Source organism: Plecotus auritus (genome assembly GCF_963455305.1).
Source record: "Plecotus auritus genome assembly, chromosome: 2".
Taxonomy (NCBI): domain Eukaryota; kingdom Metazoa; phylum Chordata; class Mammalia; order Chiroptera; family Vespertilionidae; genus Plecotus; species Plecotus auritus.
Window position 1 is genome coordinate 43360996 of NC_137771.1, and position 13147 is coordinate 43374142.

The window sequence follows — 13147 nt, forward strand, 5'->3', positions numbered from 1 at the left end:
CAGCCTTTGTGCGCACTGCCACGCGTGCGCTTTCAGTCCTCCGCCTTCCCCGGCTCCCAAGTCTCCGCCCAAGAGTCCAGACTCCCCCCACAAGAGCATGGGTCCCCAGGGGCTCGCCTGGAACTGGGGTTCACTGAAGTCAGAACTGGGGCTCAGTGCAGTCAGGAGCCTCTGACTCCCTTCCACTAGGGAAAGCCTGTGGCAACCTCCACAGCCTTTGTGCGCACTGGCACGCGCGCGCTTTCAGTCCTCCGCCTTCCCCGGCTCCCAAGTCTCCGCCCAAGAGTCCAGACTCCCCCCACAAGAGCATGGGTCCCCAGGGGCTCGCCCGGAACTGGGGTTCAGTGCAGTCAGAACTGGGGTTCATTGCGGTCGGGGGCTTCCTTCCCCCTTCCGCCAGAGAAAGTCAGTCAGGCTCTCAGCCACCCTTCCTCTCTGCGTGCACAAAGACCCTTTGCCGTACCTCCAATTCTCTGTGAGCTTTTCTCTTTCCTTCTAGTTGTAGAATTTTCACTCAGCCAGTTTTCCTGTGGTTCTGGATGGTGTCCATTCTGTCTTTTAGTTGTAGTTTTGAAATTGTTGTGCGAGGCAGCAGTTTAGGTGTTTACCTATGCCACCATCTTGGTTTCTCTCCGATACCAGTCATTTTAAAGGAAGGGCCCACCTTATTGCAATATGACCTTATTTTAACTAATTACAACTGCAATGATTCTATTTCCAAATAAGTTCACATTCGGAGGTATTGGGCTTAGGACTTTAATAAGTCATTTTGGGGACATGATTTAGTTTATGACAGGATATAGAAATGATTAATAATTGGTCCCTGCATTGGATACCTCCTTGTCCTATAGCTTATAGATATGCAGACTTAGAAGTTAGACACACTTGGCTTTGAAGTTCAGCCAAATCCACTTACTGGCCAGGTGACCTTAACCAGATAACTTAAGCCACACTCTCATCTAGCAAAATATGGGACAAAAATTTGAGAAAATTAAATAAATCAAAGGCTAGTGAGTGTGTATCAAGGTGATTCGCAAAGGGTAGACACTAAGTAAATACTATTTTTTCTTTCCCAATACCAAAACTTTATTATCTGATCAGTTTATTCACTCATGCATTCATTCTTTTAGTGAGCACTTAATATATCCAAGCAGCAAGGTATCATTCATATAATACAGAAAATGACAGTGATTACCATTCAACTCTAACCTGGGTTTTAGTTGAAACATTTATTTCACAAAATGCCAAAACAAATTCAAGATAAGAAAAGTGGTCACTTGCCCACAACCTGAGTATTAAAGAGTGATAAAGGGAAAAAGAATGGATATTGAGTGTTTACCATGTAGAAGACACTGTATTAGGTGAGTTACAGATTATCTCATTGAATCTGAAATCAACGTGGGGAAGTGGTTGTTCAATTAAGTAAACTGGTCTCAGGAAAGTGAAGAAACCTGCCTATGAACATGCAGCTAATAATTACTGTGAGCCTTTCCCCCGTCAATGCTACACTGAAGAATCTATTTGCTGTTGGTTAGGCATTTTGTTATCAAATTGAAGATGCAGAGATGAATGAGGAAGAACAATGGCTCAATACTGCTCTGCCGAATCCCTTTACTCTATGCATTTTATGGCAATTTATCTTCAGACCATTTTTCTACCCACTTCAGACTTACTTTCTTTCGATATTACATATGAGAACAATTCAAGCAAAGCTTAAATTGTGCCAAATTATGTTTACTTTATGCTGCATGGGTTTGGCGAGACCCACTAACACCCTTTAATCACAATCTCTTCAAATTAGAGTGGCAAGGGATTCCGTCACTGGTCACATATGAAGACCCATTACAAGATTCTAATGGCCTTCATTCTCTGTTCTAAGAAACCAGGCACCTACACATTAGTTGGAAGTGATCCTCCAGCTTTACAGTCTTCTCCATTGACTTCCTCAAGGCCCTGCATCACCACCTAAGGATGCATCAAAATTAGTGCCAGGTAACAAGCTCTCCATGTGGTTTGTCTTTCCAGAGAAATCCTGCAAGTTTTGCATCTTGGAATACCATGATATCCATGGTGTTGACGTCTGTTCCTACGTTCTTTTCCTTCACTTTATTGTCTGTGTATTTCATATATTCCCCTGGACACCAGCAGGAATCTTAAAAGCCTTTCAAAATAATATACTCCTTCTGTTGTTTTGGATAACCTACTTCAGAACTCTTTTGGTATTTTATCCTGAATATACTGAGGTTTATTATGTAGGTTTTAGTTTATTCATTTGTCCAGATGTGGCTGTGAATCAGTCTATTCAAAATTGAAAGGGATGACTTCTTATTGGCATTTCTGTCAATGAGGATCTGCTGTAAGAAACTAAGCAGCAGGAACCTAGAGCATGGTTCTTAACCAAGGGCAATTTGGCCACCCCTCACGCAGGGAATGTTTGGAAATATTTTTGGTTGTCAAAACTGGTATGTGTCTGGGTGCTATTGGTATCTATTGGGTAGAGGCAAAGGATGTTGCTAAACATTTTACAATTGCAGGCCATTCTTCCATAAGAAAGAATTACCTGGCCCCAATATCAGTAATGCTAAGACTGTGAAACCTTGACCCAGAGGAATATTTTTATCTTACAATCTTTAGACGTCACCTTGAAAACATTGTGACCTGTGTTCCAGGCTCAGATCAACTGTTTAATAATTATTTTAATATGGTCAAATGGCTTAATGCTTTTGGACATTAGCTTGCTCATATGTAAAATGAGGGAAGTGGCTTTTGGGAAAGAAATTGGAACAAGTTGAGCCACTAACTCTATTTTATGGTCAAAGGAAAAAAATGTTTAATATTTATGGATGTTCGTTGAAGAATTATTTGTCATAGTTAATATTACAAAAACAGTTCTGTTTAAATAAATGTTAGTTCATTCATTTCATAGAACATTATGAGGCTGTACAAAAAAACAGTTCTTACATCATGAAAAATGCCTTTACTGTAATGTTAAGAAAAAGAGTAATGGGGTTCAAATTTTTATGTAAAGTAGAGCAAAGGGAAATCCGTTACTTCGTTTTCTGAACCGCCTCTATCCATATTTCTTACTGTTACATTCCTCACAGTGTCTCAGATTCACTTGTTTGTGTGTGTCTTTATAACGAGACTGTGTGCTCTTGTGTGGATGATGGTGACATCTTAGTCACCTGTTTCCCCAGGATCTTGTGCATAACTAACTGTACGATGTCTCCTGAGACAGGTAAGTGCTTCATGCTTTGGTCTCTTCATCCAAAATAAGCAGGCACAATGTTGTGTACCTCTGAGTTGCTGAGAGCAATAAATGAGGCAATGCTTATGAAGATCATTACATACTATGTCTGATACGTAATAACCATTCACTAAAATCTAAAATTAGTTATTGTCATTACTTCCATCTCAACTCTGCCAATAATAAGATATGTAACCTTGGCAAAGTAAATTCAGAACTTATCTTGTGTTTTTGGTTTTTTTGTTTTCTGTACTCTTCCCCCCCACCCCCCAGTAAATGATAATTTGTTCTAGACTATCTGTTTTCTTTCCAAGATTCTAGATTCTTATATCCTTAATTCTAAGTATTAAAGACTTTAGGAGCCTTGTTGGAAGTCTAATGTTGTGCAGATTTGATAGAGCTGAAAATGACTCCACTGACCCTGGTCCAAGGAGACTGGGGGAACCCATTAGGAGGGAGAATGGTAGCAGGTGGGCTGGACAATGTGATGAGGGGAAAGAGCACTGGGTTATGCATCAGAGAACTGGGAGCTAACTTGGGTATTGTGTGGCTGCATATATCATTTATCCATGGCAGCTTCCAACTTTCTCACCAGTAATATCAGAACAAAACATATAGCAAGCCTGGCCAGTGTGGCACAGTGTTTGAGTGTCGACCCATGAACCAAGAGGTCCCTGGTTCGATTCCCGGTCAGGGCACATATGCAGGTTGCAGGCTCGATCCCCAGTATGGGGTGTGCAGGAGGCAGCTGATTGATGGGTCTCTCTCGTTGATGTTTCTATCTCTCTATTCCTCTCCCTTCCCCTCTCTCTAAAAAAAAATTTAATGAAAATATCTTAAAAAATATAGAAATTCAACAGCTCTTCCGGCTCTTACCTTATATGATTTTGCCCTATTCATTTCTGGCCAGGCATGCTATTCTGAATTTATTCTTCTGTGTAGTGGTTGTTCTCCAAATCACCATGTGGCTGCCCTTCTCCCTCAATCTTTCTCTAGGTTTTAAAGACAACTTGTGTTGTCTTCTCCTTTAGATGCTAGCTTCTTAACCACTTTCATTTGCTGCATAGAAATCTTAGAATAATACCTTTCTTTCTGCACCAGAATGACCATAAATGAGGTTCATGGGACTAATTTAAAGAAAAATCATCTGGTACTGAGAAGTCAAAGTCAGAGGGAAAATCATTCACAGGAACTGGAGATGTTGGAGGAATTACAGATCAGAAGCCTCCTGGAAATAGATTAATAATCCTAGCCTGTATAATAAAAGGCTAATATGCAAATTGACTGAACGGTGGAATGACTGGCCGCTATGATGCGCACTGACCACCAGGGGGCAGACGCTCAACGCAGGAGCTGCCCCCTGGTAGTCAGTGCACTCCCACAGGGGGAGCGCTGCTCAGCCATTAGCTGGGCTCACCGCTGGCCAGCGCAGTGGCTGTGGCAGGAGCCTCTCCTGCCTCCACAGCACACTAAGGCAGCGTGGGGAGTGGGCCTAAGCCAGCAGCCCGACATCCCCTGAGGGCTCCTGGACTGTATGAAGGCGCAGGCGGGGCTGAGGGACCTCTCCCCGCAACCCCCCAAGAGTGCATGAATCTCATGCACCAGGCCTCTAGTAATGAATAAATCATTAAATCTTAGACTTACCCAGTCTTCCTCCAGAAAGAACAACAGATAAATGAAGGCAAATTTAGACTCAGCATTTGAATAGAATTTTAAACAACTGTAATCTATAAAAAATGAAACTGGCTACCTCTCAAGCTGGGGAGCATCAAGCTGGAGAGTGGAAAGTTTGAGAAGATTCTTGCTTCTGATGAAAGAAAAGCTTTAATAATTTCCAGATTCTTTTCAGCTCTGAGACAGTGGCCTGCTCATAAATGTAGCAATGCTGAGAGGATGGAGCAGCTTTCATATCAGGTGCCGGGCACTGTGCTAGAGGCCTTGACATTTTCACAGTGACCCTAAAACAAGACCCTTAATAATTCCATTTTGCAGATATGGAAATTGTAGCTCAGACAGAGAAACTAAGTGTTTTTCCCAAGCTTGTAAGGGTTGCAGTGGGGTTTGACTTTATAGCTGGTGAAGAATCCTTAAGAAGCCAGAAATCAGCAGTTATCATTGTCTTGACTGCACTGGTTTGGCTCCTGGACTCCTCACAGGGGTCCCAATTAAAGGGCAGATTGTTAGCTGCTTTGCACATAGAGGAGGAACAAATGACTCATACTCCTTGACCAAGGGGAGGGGGAAGATATACCTGGGAGATGTCTGGGAGGTCCTGCCACCTGCAGGCAGTCATTGCACTCTCTTGGAAGCTGGATTGCAGGCCCCAAACCAGCCTGTCAGAGTAACTGACTAGCAGAGAACTCAGAGACTATTAAATACACAGGTTATACTGTGGAAGGAGGAGCTTAGGAGCAGAGAGCAATGTCCAATCCCAGCAGTCAGGAGGAGGAAAGGGAAGGGGGTGACTACTTTGTACTAAGCACTGTGTTGTGCTCAGCTCTTTTTAAATATTTCCTCTTTTAATGCCTCTCCACAGTCCTATTAAGGAGATTATTATGTTCTTCATTTTTCCAAATGAAGATGTTAAGACCAAAACAGTTTAAGTAAATTGTCTTACATTATTTAGTAGGCCTTGGGTATTGAGCCAATTTTGTCTGACTCCAAATTCTATGTTTTCAAACAAATTATGGTTTTCCAAACTCTATTCACTGGTGTTCCCTTTCAGGTTTCACCATGTCTGCATAGCACTTACACTTTTATTTAACATTTTTCCATAAATCAACTACCCTCCTTAAATTTTATTTACATGAATGCATTTTAGGAAGAAAATATATAATGCCCTCATAAGTGAAAAGTAGTTTCATGTGCCTTAAATGATTGTGATAACAAAAATAAGTACATAAAATAGTGTTATAAAATTCTTGCAATAGAGTCATATCTGGAAGGCCCTGTGCCTAATGTATACTTTCTTTGTGGAAAAAAAAAAAAGATTAGTGAAGTGTTAGGTGCTAAAGATATAGAGCGCCAAACTGATGTTGTCCTCTTTGGTATAAACAAATGGATTGAAAGATAATTAAAATTCATATCATGTGTTTCAAAGCTACTTTTGCTAGCCCACTGCATACCATTAGGACCGTCAATATTCCATGCCCACCCTTTGGGGTGCCCATGGTGATAGTCATGATGATATTAGCTTCTGTTCTGATATCAAGCCAGTGCTCACTTTGAATACCATCTCCTCCAGTAAAACCACACAGGTTACTAAATAGGAAGAGAAGGATGCAGAAAATAAATGGATTTGGATTGTTGTAGTAACCTCCTAAATTGTTTCCCTACCACAAGTCTTACATCCAATGTATTGTAATTAAAAATCATGCCAATTTTCTAATAAGGAACATGACATGGTTTCTTATTGCAACTATAAGCAATTTTCAGTTCCTTGGCTTGGAATTCTATTACACCACCCACCAATATTGTACTTAGGCTAAAGTGAGCCAAAATGAACCACTATTACATGTCCTGCCTCTATCTTATTGCCAATCTGTTTCTACCTTTATAGAACCTCTCCCTATTCCTATAGCATATCTATGTGTGTAATGGTTTTGGACAGAGAAATACAAGCCTGGGAAGATATGACTAAGAGCCGTGTAGTGTGTGAAGGTCTGAAAGATGTCTGTTGCATTGGACAATATCAAAGTCCTGAAAAACTATTGCTGGAATTGTTTCAGCTGTATGTTGGGGATGTTGGTGGATTGAGTTATAGATGAGAATTGAGTAACTGGAGACATAATTGAAATGAAAGATGAAAAATAAAGTGTGAGTTGGAGGAACACAGGAGAGCTTAGAGTATGTTTTTAGGTTTCAGTTTGACTCATTTTTAGAGGAGGCAACAAGTTAGAGAGGAAGGAGCTAAGATCTAAACTTAAAGAACGTGGGAGGGAGCAGAATCAAAAGGAACTGTGAAGTGCTTGGCCTTATACACAAGGAAGGACACTTGGAGAAGCTCACAGTAAAGTGATGACATTTTATAACTGGGGTGGAATTAGCTGAGTGAAATTTTAACTCACACCATTAAGCAACTGGAGAGTCAGCATCTCTCTGGAGTTTTGCCATTCAATATATAACACTAGAGACCTGGTGCACGAATTCTTGCACAGGTGGGGTCCCTCAGCCTGGCCCGCAATTGGGGCCAATCAAGGCCATCTCGCCCAGTCCCAATCTGGGCCGGCTGGCTGAGGGGAGGGAACATGGGAGGTCAACTGGCCTTAGAAGGTTGGCTGTGAGAGTACACTGACCACCAGGGGTAGCTCCTGCATTGAGTGTCTGCCCCCTGGTGTTCAGTGTGCGTCATAGCTACCGTCTGGTTGTAACTGTCATAATGGTCACTTAGGCTTTTATATATATAGATGAGGAGAGTCAAACTGCTAATACTTGTGTGGACTCACAGAAGGAAGTCCAGTCTTCTACCTTAGGCTTGGACCTGCAACACAGAAAGGAAGTCTAGTCTCTTAACCTTACCATCAGGGGATTAATTTCTATATGAAACAGAAAATTCTATTTTCAGAAAGCCTTAAGTCTCTGAAAGTCCTCTTCTAAGTAAAAGCAGTGTCTGTCTCCCACCAGATGGTGCCAGTTTTGCCCTTAAAAATCCACAGGACTTGAATTCCTCCTCAAATTTATGTGTAGTGATGTATTTTTCTCCTTAAACCCAAATATTAGGTTATTCAACCATTTTCCATATAAAATGATTTCAAAACCATTAATTGACATCTGTTTAGATTGTAATGTCAAAAACAAAAATATCATTCCAGCTATGGTTTGATAAGGACAATGTAGTGAAGAGTTCATTTTAGGCACCAGATTTCATTAATTCCAGCCAAGTTGCTGATTGAGATTTATGGAGTACTTGTTAGATGCAGGCAATTTCTTAAGAGTTTTAATGCATCAGTTTATTTAATCTTTTCAATAACCCTATGAGGTAGAAACTATTAATATTCCATTTTAGAAATTGACAATTGGAAGCCAAGATGGGCTAAGTAATTCCCCCAATGTCACTAAGCTAGCAAGTGGCTGAGTTGGGATTTGAACTCAAGTTTGCTTGACTTCACTATATTGTGGTCGCCTCATGTGTTGGCGCATTTTTATTCATTTCCCTTTCATCTGAAATGTGTGCAGTTAGGTTGCTTGAACCAGTACTAGGGAAAGAATATGGCATATTGAAGCTCTTGTTAAATGTGAGCTGAATCTTTGTGGTATAGATATTACTTGCTCCCATTTTGCAGATGAGAAAATGGAGGTTCAGAATAACAACATGTACTTACTAAGAGCCTGCTAAGTACCAGACACAGCACTGTTGCCAAAAGTGTGACAAAAGGAAGCAAAGAGTTGTATGAAAAGAAAGAGTCCTGACCTAGCCGGTTTGGCTCAGTGGATAGAGCATCAGCCTGAAGGGTCTGAAGGGTCCCGGGTTCGATTCCAGTCAAGGGCACATATTCTTGGTTGCAGGCTTCTCCCTGGCCCATGCAGGAGGCAACCAATTGATGTGTTTCTCTCACATTGATATTTGTCTTTCCCTCTCTCTAAAAATCAATGGAAAAATATCCTCAAGTGAGGATTAAAACAACAACAACAACAACAACAAAAAAAAAAAAAACAAAGAAAGAAAGAGTCCTATCTCTAGACTCAAAAGTCAAAACTATTTCCATAATACCACAGATCTTTTATCCCTCACAATTTCTCAGAATCAATCTACAAGAATGGAGTTTTCCTTCTTTGTTTGCATGTGTGTGTGTGTGTGGTGGGGGGGACCATTAGAAAAGGGGGAGTATATCCTAAGAGAGAAAGAAGGTGCTCTAGTAAGAGAAACACAGTAATATATATATTAAGGAATAGAGCTTCTCTTTACCCCCTCCCCACAAATATAATTTTTTTTTGTTAATGCCCTCCTCCCCCACCAGAAAATGTGGCATTCTTTTAAATATGCACTGAAAGTATAAATCAGAGCAAAGATCATATTTCATGCCAAATGGCTTGTATATCTATCAGGTATTTATGGCACTGCTGTTAGCCAACTCGTCCATCTGGGATGTCTTTAGCCATCTTTCATCTGGTACACCTATTAGAGGAACTCCAGGGCCATCCATAACAAAGGGGCTCATCTTTTAGAACTCCTTTGGCAGGAGGGAGAAATCCAAAGGTTTCCCATAAAGTCTGTGTTTCACATCACATTTAAAGCAGTTGTTTGATATGATAATGTCTTTAGGGGGAAAACTTGGCCCTGCCTCTCAAGGATAATAGGACACAATTTTCCCCCCGCGTTGTGCTGTCTAATGAGGAAACATCTATTAAAAGCAGAAGAGTTTGTCTAGTCTATATATTATGAAGAGAAGAGATTGTAGATCCTCTCTGCATCTCCCCGCTCCCAACAAAAGTGAAAGCTTTGGCAAAAAAAAAAAAAAAAAAAAAAGAGATTTTTATTCTTTCTAAACTGGGTAGAGAATACCTGCTATAACCTAAAACTAGTTTAAAAAAGAACAGAAGAGGAAAGATTTAATGGATTCTCCCATTAAATATGATCAAATGTTCCTGGAATCAAGTTATTTTTCATATACTTTCCAGTTTGAGGCTGTTCAAGTAAAGCTGAAATCCAAAATCTAAACATGAGCTTTTAAAAAAAAATCATTTTGAAAGAGATAAAATGCATCACCGGGAAAAACACACATACAACAGCTTTAATTGTCACTCTGAACACTGCAGTGCCACCTCATTAATCCCTTAGCAGAAAGCCTCATTATTAAAATAATAGATGGGGAGTTTGTAGTCCAAAAAAGCCAGGAGACAAATCCACTGCTAAAATGTTCCAGAATGTCTCAGAAAGAAATAAAACTACCAGAACTTTCATCCTCTTCCAAACATAGACACAATATCCACGAGGAGCTGCAATTCATGTTGACATGACTACTCAGATGGTTCCAAACACACAAAGTCATGGTGGAAACCACGCCAACTGCTCCCATCCTCAGCCTGGATGCAGAGACGCAGGCCTGCAAGTGTCTCCTATCAATTAGACATTCAGAACACAGAAGGGCTGGCTAAATGCACGGGGTTGAGGAAGCTGCAGGGTTTTATGCCTTATTAATTGGACATCGCTATTTAAACTCTTGAGGACTCCAAATGGCTTTGGCATGCAGTCAGAACCATAAAATAAATGGTCTTAAGAAGTGAAAAGGAATACTCTGAGCTAGGCCATTTCCTGTTCCTCCCTAGAATTCTAAACTGTATCTGGTACCAGAATTTCAAGCTCAAATCTCAGCTGAATATTCAGCCAGCCTTTAAACGCTGCCACAACTGTAATCGAGACTTTTCTTCCTCTATTTGCAGTTCTGGCCTCTTCAACTGGTGGTGGAGTGAATAAATAGCCACCTTTATTTTTAACAGGCCAACAGGAATGCATATGTTGAAAGCATTTGCCCAGCAAAAAACACACACAAAAAACCCTCACTTTGTTTTTCTCTTTTTTGTGGCTAGTATTTTGTCAAGCAATAGTGCCTTTCATATCAGTCTTTTTGAGTGAATCACCCTGCAAAGAAGATTAACTCTGGCCTGAGAGAAGTTCCGCTTGTGGGAGAGAAGGTTGTGGGAGAGACTATCATATGTTTCTTTCTGTCTTTGCTTCCTTGAGAAATCAAGACACTCTCCAAGACCAGATAGCCTTTTCCCATGAAAATGAGCAGAGTGTTAGGCAACAAAGCAGACACCTCTGTCACCAGCCACCCCTCCTCACACTTGTCCAGCAGATTACCTTTCCATACCTGGCCCATGAGTGTGGGCCAAGGGAGATCTTGAGGGCAAAAGGGTTAGAGCCACATTATGGATTGGTGGCATGCTACTTAGAGCATTAAGAGATAAATTGACTAGAACTACTGGGAAAGTTAAGGGTAAGAATACTGCACCATGGAGTCCAGTTCAGAGGTTCCCCAGTAGAGGCTCAGCTAAGGGAGATTAGAGAGGGAAGATATAGACACCCTTTTTGATACACCTGTTCTGTACCAAATTGTCCCTTAAGCATTTCACATGTAGACATTGTTACGTTTAAACCTTACAACCACACTTTGAGGGAGGCATGACTGTCCCATTTTGTAGATGAGGAAACTGAGGCTTAGAGATTTTAAATGATGTGCTCAAGGTGCATGATATGGACTTTAACGTTGAAATGTACATCTGTATATCCCCCAATCATGGCAGTGTACCACTTCATATGGACAACAGTGCACCACAACCCCCCATACCTCCTACCTCCCCTGGTGTTCATCTCTACCAGCTCATTTCTCAGGGCTTCACATTGGGGTCTGTTTGGGGTCTCAGTACTTATTCTGGGCATCTGCTCCTTGTCTCGGTGTTGGTAACCAAGATTCTTTCTCCTCCAAATAAAACCTAATCTTGGCCCCAACATTCTACTTCCCTGTACCTGTGCGGGCACAATGTGAGGAAGCACAAACATGCCCAGGCAATAGGCAGGACAGTGTTCTATATTCTTTTATTAGTTTAAGGCAGTGGTTCGCAAACCGCGGCTCGCGAGCCACAGGCGGTGCTTTGGCCTCTTGAGTGTGGCTCTTCCACAAAATACCACGTACCCTAATTAAATTAATAACAATGTACCTACCTATATAGTTTAAGTTTAAAAAATTTGGCTCTCAAAAGAAATTTCAATCGTTGTACTGTTGATATTTGGCTCTGTTGACTAATGAGTTTGCCGACCACTGGTTTAAGGTATAGTTTTCTGTGAAGAGCATGGGCTTTGGATTTACTCAGAACTGGGTTCAAATCCTGAAATCACTGCTTATTAGGTGGGTCACCTTGAACACGTTTCTCTGTCCATTAGCCTCAGTATTCTCATCCACAAAATGGGTGTAGGAATATGTTCCTCACAGATGAATTCAGATATGCGAGATAATGTATCAAAGCACCAAGCATAGTGTTGAGTACTTAATAAATGGAAGCTATTATTTAGGGTAGATGTTTGAAATTAAATTGTCTCCATATTTATTTTAGAGTTGATAAATGAAGCTAACATCTCAGGGAAGGAATGAAGCAGTACTACTAGAGAATACTGACCTATCTTCCCCTAAGACGCTGAAGTCTTTTCCTACCCCTTGGTGGAAATATTCCTTGCACTGCATTTTTATATGCCTTGCAAAGTCCAATCGATATGATTGATTGAATGATTAATTTATTGTGCTTCTGGTAAAAGCCCCACATTGACTCCTTAAAATGGAATCTTATTGCATTTTAGACAAACAAAACTAATTGGCAGCAATCATTTAAAGGGGAAGAACAAAGTGTTCTAAACACACATGCACAATCAAAACCAATAATGAAAAAAGAAAAGCCTTGTACTATTTTAAGAATGCAAAAGTGAAGGGATGAGTTAGAGAGTTATAGCATTTTCTGAGTTGCTGAGCCAAAGAGAAAGATCATCTGGGCCAGGACGTTCCTCTGTGTACTGACCTTATTCATGACCTTTACGAATTGCCCCTCAGTGAGGACATCAGGAGAGGGTATTTTTCCTGGCTGTTAGTATCAAGAATAGTTCTGCTCCTCTGTGAACTATGGTTTGTTTCAGCTCATAGACTGTAACCAGTGAGGCCTCCCTCCTTCCATTGACTTATAGAAGCTCCAGAGACAAATGTGTGTCCACACCATGGCCTAGGATGGCATTTTTTATTTTTTATTTTTTTATATATTTTTTATTGATTTTTTACAGCGAGGAAGGGAGAGGGATAGAGAGTTAGAAACATCGATGAGAGAGAAACATCGATCAGCTGCCTCCTGCACACCCCCTACTGGGGATGTGCCCGCAACCAAGGTACATGCCCCTGCCTGGAATCGAACCTGGGACCT